This window comes from Lissotriton helveticus, chromosome 12 (assembly GCF_964261635.1).
Source record: "Lissotriton helveticus chromosome 12, aLisHel1.1, whole genome shotgun sequence".
Taxonomy (NCBI): domain Eukaryota; kingdom Metazoa; phylum Chordata; class Amphibia; order Caudata; family Salamandridae; genus Lissotriton; species Lissotriton helveticus.
In genome coordinates this window covers 746947842-746957417 of record NC_136073.1, presented here as the reverse complement: position 1 = coordinate 746957417, position 9576 = coordinate 746947842, and the positions used below count along the sequence as shown (strand labels likewise).

Genomic DNA, 9576 nt, shown 5'->3' with positions numbered 1-9576 from the left:
AGGGCTCCTTAGCCAAAGCTGATAAAATCACCCTAGAGGTTGCCAAGCTGCTTAAGGATGACTTTCACCAGCAAAACGGCTACTCGGCGTACGACAGGTAATGGTCCACTTTGTGTCAGTGAAAGAGTATTCTGTTGTCTGGCTTTGGCCTGGAATTTAGACTGCTCTCTAGTTGCATTCACCTCCAAATATCAGCTCTGCATAGAACCTGCCAATGTGTGAATGATCAACATTAAAGTTCCAAAGTTTGAAGATCACCATAGAAAGCAAAGATGCGAACAAGGCCAAAACAAACTTTTTTAGATGTCCTTCCAAGATGGAAGCTACCAATGCAAAGCTTACATCTGATAAGACGTCTCCACGGTGGACCCAGTTGTATTGCCAATCAGGGTTTTCTATTTCAAACCTCAGTCCTTTCACCTAGTCACCACTTTTACCTTCCAATTAGAAGCCTGATATCCAAACCTTAATCTTTCCAAGAATAAACTTAGAATCCTATTGATTGAGAACTTCCTGCATCATTGGTTTTACTACTGTTTTTAATAGAGATTGTACAGCTAAAGCTTAGGCAGGGAACCATTAAATTGCTGAAATTGAATAGCATTCTCTTAAGGAAAGTTTACCACTTAAGTCAAAATGTTTGAAGCTTCCATGGGCCCATTACTGTCAACTTTGAACTCATTTCCCAGTGCAGTACACAACTACCTCGAAAACGAATGCAATATTTTCAGTGCAGCAGGCCACAATGCCAACAGCTAGTTTGTTTATATTTTCTTTCCAAGCTATATAATCCTCAGGTTCTTCAAAAACAGTCTGCATGTGTCACCCTTAAATAGCCTTTTATGCTTAAAGGAATCAGCCCCACCCTTGCTAAACATTTATACGTTAGATTCAGATACGTAATTTGCTGCTAAAATTTCCTGGAAAGGAGGCGGTTGGTTTATTACTAGATTCCTGTCCTGCCTGTACTAAAGTTAAAGAAACTGAAGAACATGTTTTGTTTTTCTGTCCAGGATACCAACAGATACGTAGGAGGTGGATAAGATCACTTTGCCTCAATTTAGTAGCAAGGCAGCATCAGATTGCGTATAGAATTCTAAAAGCGGACGTATCAGGGCCGATAGGTTTTGCTGTTAGCCGCTTTTTATTTGCATTCTGGATAATCCGACAGAAGCTTTTATCATAGCTTGCACTGTAAGATTAACTGTCTCATGTTGTACATGTATTGTATGTATTGTGAATTGCAGGAATGCTCCCTCCCTTATAATGCATTTGCACGCAGTATGGCTCACAGTGGGAAGCCTGCACTACAGTTGTTTTTTTTAATGTATTCTGATGTATGCTTGGCTGACCAATTCAATAGCCCTCTTTTTTTATGTTTGAAAGCTTTATTGAAGAATAATGATAAGAAATAACAATATGACATCAACCAGAAAATAAAACGTGTAACAAAGTATTTCTGAAGTTAAAACAATGCTAATGTCATAAGCAAGAAATAAAAACATTTGATGGGATTTTAAAGGGAAAGGAAAGGGGGAGGGAAGGGATGAGAGATAAAGTTATAACAGAATAATGCAATAGAAAATGCTATAGAAAATAACGGCAAAAAGAGAAATGGTACAATCAATAAAACAAAGTATACATTATGTGAAAACATTATAAAATAAAGAAGTCGTAAACAATATTAAATAAAACAAGAAGGAGAGAGTAAGGTCCTTCAAGGAGGTTTAACATTTTCTGAAGTGAGATGGTTAGATTTCTTCTGGGCTAATTGGTCCAGATATGTGGTAAGGGGTAGCCAATAAAGGTCTACATTGCAAGATAGTTTACAGGAAGAGGCAAATGCAACATCAAGTCTGTGAAAATGACATAAAGAGTTCCACCAACAACGTATGGAAACACTCTTAAGGGACTTCCAGTTAGAGGCTATGTGTTGAAAAGCAAGAGCAAGCATGAGGTCGAAGAGACCATGTGAGTTAGGGGGAGATCTAAAGATTCCGAAAGACTGCCTAGAAAAAGCAGAGCAATTGAGTGTGGAGTGAAAAGTGTAAAAATGCAAGAAATGTAAGACCAGACTTGTTTCCAGAAAGCAGATACAGGAGAACAGAAAAAGAAGAGATGTAGAAGATCAGCATCAGAAGCACCGCAAGTCCAGCAAGTAGAATCAGAAGAGGAGGAAAAACGAGATAGAGAAAGAGGGGAAAGGTAAAGCCTATGATAGAGAAAAAATAAAGATTGAGTAAGAGAAGCAGAACGAGAAACTTTCAAAATTTTTGACCAGAGTTTATCCCAGAGATCAATGGACCAGGTACAATCCAGATCTTTGTCCTAGGAAAGTTCCAATTTGGATTTGGCACGATCAGGGTTAGAAGAAGAAAAGAATCTATGAATAAGAGAAGCTTTAGGAAGAGTAGAAAGTATCACCAGGAGGTGAGAAAGGGGGTTTAATGAAGGCGATGAAGGGAGAGAATAATAACGATCAAGTATTATTTCCATAAGAATAGTATATTTTTGTAGAAAAGAGCGAGGACAGTGGAACTGAAGTTGAAATTGGGGAAAAGAACGAGGGGACACACCATCAAAGAGATGTAAAAATGTAAATGTATTGTGACTTATATAGCGCACGTATCACCCGAAGGTATCAAGGCGCTTGCTTAGGGAACCCGTCCTGGTATTCCCCTGTGAGATACCCCGGCAGGGTATCCACAAGGTGAAAGCCAGGCATCCCGCCGCGAGGGGCCGTAGTGGAGATTAAGCAAGCTATTGCCCAGAGTCGCAGAGTGTGACCCCATGAGTCGAGTAGGCACCAGAGCGAGAATTGTCGAGTCCGTGGAATTTTTGAGCCCGAGACCCGCCGAGGCGGGGAATCGAACCCTGGTCCACGGCCGATCTCAGCTTCCGGGTCTGCCGCCTCTAACCACTGAGCCACGCTTCTCCACTATGATGACTAACCCATATGATACCCTTCGATCTCCAGGATGACCAGTAAATAGGTCTATTATATAAAAGAATAAGTGAATTATACCAAATGAGTGAATGTAGAAAAGAATCACGCGAAGTGGAGGACGGAAGGACCAAAGGTTTAAGAAGAGAAGAGGTGTGTTGAAACAAAGGAAAAAAAGTAAAAGGAGAATTAGTGGAGAAGTGTAAGACCCTCTGAGGGGAAAAGGGTAATAATAAAGTTTGTTCAATATGGAGCCAAAGAGGAGATAGAGGGGAATGTTCTGACGAGAGCCAATGGGACGCTTGACGCAGGGAGAAGGATTTGTGATATAGACGGAAGTCTGCAAAATTAACACCACCATTCGATTTAGCTTTACGAAGAGCTAGAAGAGAGATTCTAGATTTTTTATTTCTCCACGAAATTTGGAGAGAGAAGAATCAAAACGTTTGAAATAAAAGGCAGGAATATGCACAGGTAACATGGAAAAGATGTAGATGAGAATAGGGGCAATAATCATTTTAATAGAGTCAAGACGACCCCACCAGGAAAGGAAGAGGGGATTCCAGGAGGAAAACAATTGATCAATGCGAGAGAGAACCCCGGACATATTTAATTTAATGGAAGATGAAATAGAATTGGAGAACCAAATACCAAGATATTTTATCTTTGTGCTATTCCAAGTAAAACCAGTTGGGGAAAAGAGATGGGGGAGACAAAATTTGGTCAAAGGAAGAATTTCTGTCTTATCAGAGTTGATATTATAACCTGAGACAAGGGAAAATGCTTCAAATTCAGACAGTAAAGTGGGGATAGATAATTCTGGATTTGAAATAAATAAAAGGATATCGTCTGCATATGCAGAAAGTTTTAATTGAGAATCACCATGGGGGAAACCAAAAATCTAAGAATTATTACGAATGGAGGATAAAAATGGTTCAAGGGCTAAGACAAAAAGAAGTGGGGAAAGAGGGCAACCTTGACGTACACCTCTTTGAAGGGTAAAGGATGAGGAAAGTTGACCATTAACAAGAACTGAAGCTTTGGGTGAAGAATATAACAAAGAAATGAGGGAAATAAATTTGGGACCAAAGCCGTGCCATCTTAGGGAGGCGAATAAAAAAGACCAATCTACTCTATCGAAGGCCTTTTCGGCATCTACAGAAATAGCAGCTAAAGGGATAGAGAGAGATGAGGCCTTATTCAAAACATTTAAGAAAAGTCGAGAGTTATCTGAGGTGAGTTTACCTTTAACAAAGCCACATTGTTCTTTCCCTCTAAGCTGAGGCATAAATGGATCTAGACGTAAAGCAATCAATTTAGCAAAGAGTTTATAATCAACATTAACTAACGTAATCTGGCGGTAATTTTTACAAAATTTGAGATAACGACCCTCTTTTGGGATAAGACAAATGGTGGCATCCTGAAATGATCCTTCCGCTTTGCCAGAAGAACAAAAGGCTTGAAAGAGTGAGAGAAGTTTTGGCAATAAAAGATCAGAGAAATGTAGATAAAATTCAACTGGGAAACCATCGGGGCCAGGCGTTTTACCTTTAGTAAGGGAAGATAAAGCTATAGAAAGTTCTTGCAATGAAAGATCAAGATCAAGGTCTGGAAAATTGAAGTGAGAAGTAGAGGGCTTGGGTAACTTGTCAAAATAGGATTGAATGAGACAGGGAGTTGGCGGAGATTCTGGGGTATATAGTTGTTGGTAAAACAGTTGGAATTGATTAAGTATGTCTTTATCAGAATGAAGGAGAATGTTGTCAGAAGAATAAATGGATTCAATAGAGGTGCGCGCTTTACGAGACTTAAGATAGTTAGCTAGGAGTTTTCCAGATTTGTTACGACCTCCATAATAACGTGCACTACTGCGAAGAAGGATTGAAGACGCATTGTCAGTGATGAGTTTGTTGAAGGCAATTTTGGCACGCAAAAGTTTTGGTGACATACATTTATCCGAGGAAGTGTAGAATCGATGCTCCAATTTCTTAATATGTGCTAAGGAGAGTTTACGTTTTTGAAGAAATTATTTCTTTTTCCTAGCGACAAAATCGATAATAAAGCCTCTTGCAGTAACTTTAAAGGAGTCCCAGAGGATATGAGGAGGAGTATTAGGGTCAGAGTTAAATTGAAAAAATTCATTAGTAAAAGAGCGAAAAGAAGAAGAAAAAGTAGGGTCAGTGAGAACAGCAGAATTAAAACGCCAACGAGAAGATTTAGGATGAGGAGGAAGTAAGTCAAGGTCTGTAACAATGGGAGCATGATCTGAGATAATAATGGGTTAAATTGAAGAAGACAATAAAGTTTGAGATAAAGATGGAGAGAGAAAGATTTAGTCTAGGCGAGAGAAGGAAGCATGAGGAGGAGAGAAAAAGGAATAGTCCAAAGTATCTGGGTGTGTAAGTCGCCAAGAGTCAGAAAGACGTGTTTGTAAGATGGTGTCCAAAAATTGTTTATGAGGTTTGTGAGGGATAAACCGGACAGAGGATTTGCGGTCAAGAAATGGATCTATAACCTGATTGCAATCTCCACCTAAAAGGAACAAATCATCTTTGTGCTGAATACATTTGCTTGTAATTAAGGGCCAGAAAGAACAGTCAGGCTGAGTGGGACCATATATATTAAAAACAGTTAAAGGAATTGAATTAATTAATAGTTTAGCCAAAATCCATCTACCATTAGCATCTTTCTCTTCTAACAAAACTTAACATGACAGCTTTTTAAGAATTAGAATAGCAACTCAATTTTTTTTATTATCAGAGGGAGAAAATAAAACTGTACCAACCCAGTTCCTTTTTAATTTAAGAGATTCAAGTTCAGAAAAGTGAGTTTCTTGAAGAAGGACAATATCAGGGGTGTAAGAAGATAAGTGAGAAAGTACTCTCTGCCGTTTAATGGGACTAATAAAACCTTTTACATTCCAAGATACAACTCTAAATTGAAAAACAAAATAAGAGTAAAAACATCAAAAAGTGCAAAAAGGTATGCCAACATCATAGAGCAGAGAAAAGGAAAAAGTAAGAAGAGAAAAGCAGAGCAATAAAAAACATCGAATAAAAGGGAGGTATGAAGAAGGGGAAGAGGAAAGGAAGTTACAAAAATAAAAAAAGGGAGAGAAAAGAAGAGACAGTACATATCCAAAAGGATGACTGCAAAAAACATACCTGAGGAAGAGACACAAAAAGGAGGTGGGGTAAGGCGTCACTTAACAAGATGGAACGTTCGAAGAGTAGGAATCCAACTGCTCCAGGACATCAAGGACTACAGGAGGGGAGCCACAAAAAGGAGGGAAGAGGTCATCTGGATCTATGGGAGGGAACAAAGAGTGATGAGATCAAATAGGAAAACATAAGGAACACTTTGTAAAATATGTAACAAACCAATACAGATAACAACAAATACGAAAATGTAGAAGATAAATTGAATACAAAACGTCAACAGGAATGCTGTAAAAAGACAACAAAGGGAAACTTATGAAGAAACAACAAGAGAACAAACAGATATTAATAATGATCTATTTAGCCACTGGAAGAAGAGGAGGTATTCATTCTGCTATTGGATTGAAGAAGGATGAAATTTCTGAGTTCACCAGGATCTTGAAAAGTCCAAGTCCGGTTCTGATGAGTGACCTTGAATATGCATGGATGAAACAAACCATATCGAGCTCCAAGAGAGCGTAAAAATGGGCGAAGAGACAGAAATTCTTTCCTCCGTGAAGCAGTGACATTTGAAACATCTTGAGAGAGGAATACACGTTGGCCTTGCCAGGAAACTTGCCTTTTGGATCTAGCTGTGGAGAGAACTGAGAGCAGATCAGTAAATTTCAAAAAGATAATGATGACTCCACGAGGTTTCGTTGAAGCAGCTGAGCGAGGGCCAAGTCTGTGAGCTCTTTGGATACTAAGAGAAGTAGAAGGCACCATGTCTAAGAGCTTTGGTAGGAAGGAAGTGAAAAAGGTCACCGGGTCATCACCTTCCAAAGATTCTGGCAGACCATATATACGAAGGTTATTCCTTCTATTCCTGTTTTCCAAGTCCTCAGTGTGTTGCTGAAGAGAGATAACTGATTTCTCTAAAGAGGAGATACGTTGGGAGTTGGTTTGTATCTCCGAAACCTGTTGTTCAACAGAAGAAATCCCGATATCCATCGTCGACCACTTTTCTTTCAAAAGTTGCATGTCTTTATTAGTCTCTTCAATGAATGGACGTAATGCGCGTATCTCCTCCAGAATTAATTCCATAGAGATAGGGGATGAGGGTTTATCAGGAGAAGGAGGATCCTGCTTCAGGCGTTTAGATGAAGAAGAAGGAGGAGAAGATTTATTGGATGTAGCTTGCGTAGTAGTAGAACGATGAGGTGCTGCCCCAGCCATAGTTGTCGCAGCGGTGGACGTGCGTAGAGATGAAGAAGGAGCACTTTGGAGACTTGTAGAAGGTACAAAAATAAATTTAGGTGTGCACAGCTTAACCATAGGAGATTTAAAAAATCCCAATACGATGTAGAGCAATAAATTGAAGGCAGAATCCTGAATCCTAAGCGAGGGTTCCAGAAATTGTGGGAGGGAAAAAATATGTGCGCAAATGTTACCAAGCTGGAGACACCATATACGTGCAACCTCAAATTGACATCCAGGAAGAGAAAGACAAATCTACAGGAGAAAGTCAAAATGTGCGGATATAAGACATAGGTATAAAAATTTCATTCAGACTGAAAAATATAACGAAGTGCAGATCCGAAGAAGTATGATGAAAAACATCCAATCCACTGTGGTAGGTGTCAAAGAGAAAAACTGCCAAGGAGGTCTTCAATGAAACCAACAGTGAACATCAGCAGTGATGTTAAAGGACACAAGAAATGTTCACAAAGTTAGAAAGCATTCCTGAGGACATTCATTAATAATGAGGAAGAAGCAGAAATACCTCTAAGATGGCGGCGATGTGAGGTATTCATGAAGAGTACACTTGAGGGTAAATGTTGTTTCTTCGGGAAGAAAAAGAAACTGCTTCTTCAATTTGTTAAGTTTCATCACAATTCCTGATAAAAAACAGTAAAATCAGGAAAGCAACAACGTGTGGCAAGCGCAATTGGCAGCATAACGCTGGTGAGGACGGACGTGTTGAAAATGGCGGCGGCCGTCCCCGTTCTGAGGGAAACCAACCGCGGCAGTTAAAGGAGGTTGAGAAACGCTCGCTGTCAATGAAAAAGGGCTCACCAGGTGCTCCGCGTAATCCGATTGAAGATGCGGGTGTCCGGCATCGAGAAAATTAGCGGAAAACGCATGGGAGCAGGAGAGACGTGTCCCGATGTAGCGGAGGACCCTCTCTAGGCGGCCATCTTCGTCGGCGCCGTAACCACGCCCCCCCAATAACCCTCTTTTTTAATTGTCATGTGGAAATATATTTGTTATTATATTTTTAGACTGTAAATAGACAAATGTTTTTACTTTTTGTACACTTTGAGGGTTTTTGAACAAATAACCGAATAAAGTTATTTGATGATAATGATGATGATGAATCAGTCACAGACTTTCAATCCACACCTTAACGCTGTCTATTATTAGACACATCTACTATTTGCATTGCATGATCAAATTCTGCTCTCTGATACCTTTGGTTCTAGGTTCTGCCCTTTCTACAAGACTGTTGGAATGCTACAAAACATGATGGCATTTTACGACATGGCGCGGCATGCAGTGGAGGCCACAGCCCAAGCTGAGAACAAGATCACTTGGGGGCTGATCAGGGAGCAAATGGGAGACACCCTCTACAAGCTCAGCTCCATGAAATTCAAGGTAGGACTCAGGTTCAATTTCCACCATCAAAGCATCCCTACGGCTTAGTACAAATTCCTTTGTTGATGGTCTACAATTTTATAATAATGGCCTCTAAACTTGATGTCAATATTATGGCATTTGGTTTCTTCAGTTAGATAGAATATTCCATGTTTCTTATTACCTGTTGTTTAAAGATTAAAGTGGGAGATTCTGGTGTGAAATAATTATGTTGATATCCTCCCAAACAACAGGAATTCCAAATTTTTGTCTCTGGAATGGGTAATGACATTAAAATCTAGGATTTCTGGGTCCCTTTCTGCAGGTCATCTCTGATTCTGAAGACCTTTCCATTCAGAATTGCCACCTTCTTTAAACAGGTGGTCATTGGGCCATAGTGAGTGATGCGTGGAGCCGGGAAGGTTGGGATGCTGGGATGCCGTGGAGCTAGAGCAGCTTTGCCTATCACAGTCCTGCTTTTAGGATTGTTGGCATGGACCATGTACATTGCAGTAATCAGAAGATGCTCTACCTATAAAGTATCTTCCTTTTTTGCAGGACCCAGTGAAAGATGGAGAGGCCAAAATCAAAGCAGATTATGCCCAACTTCACGAGGAGATGCAAAATGGATTCTGAATTCTAGAAGACTAAAAAAAATGAAGTCTAATTAGAGCTGCTTCTTGTCCTCTCACTTATCTGTGCGTTTATGAAAAAGTCCTTTATTTAAATGTTATGTAAAAGAGTAAATCCCACATTTTCTGTATATCACGTGTTGAATGAATGTACGTTAAATGTACCAGAAGTTGTGCTCTTTTTCTCCAGCTCAAGATGGTCAATCAATGCTCTGGTATGTGAAAAAGA

General features: G+C 39.7%; 1 long non-coding RNA gene across 1 annotated transcript; it reads left to right on the top strand.

Moving 5' to 3' along the window:
• On the top strand, positions 1-9352 carry LOC144797649 (uncharacterized). The gene is made up of 3 exons (XR_013603432.1): positions 1-97; positions 8565-8736; positions 9274-9352. It is a non-coding gene; the product is annotated as an uncharacterized LOC144797649 (long non-coding RNA).
• Positions 9353-9576: the final 224 nt, after the last annotated feature.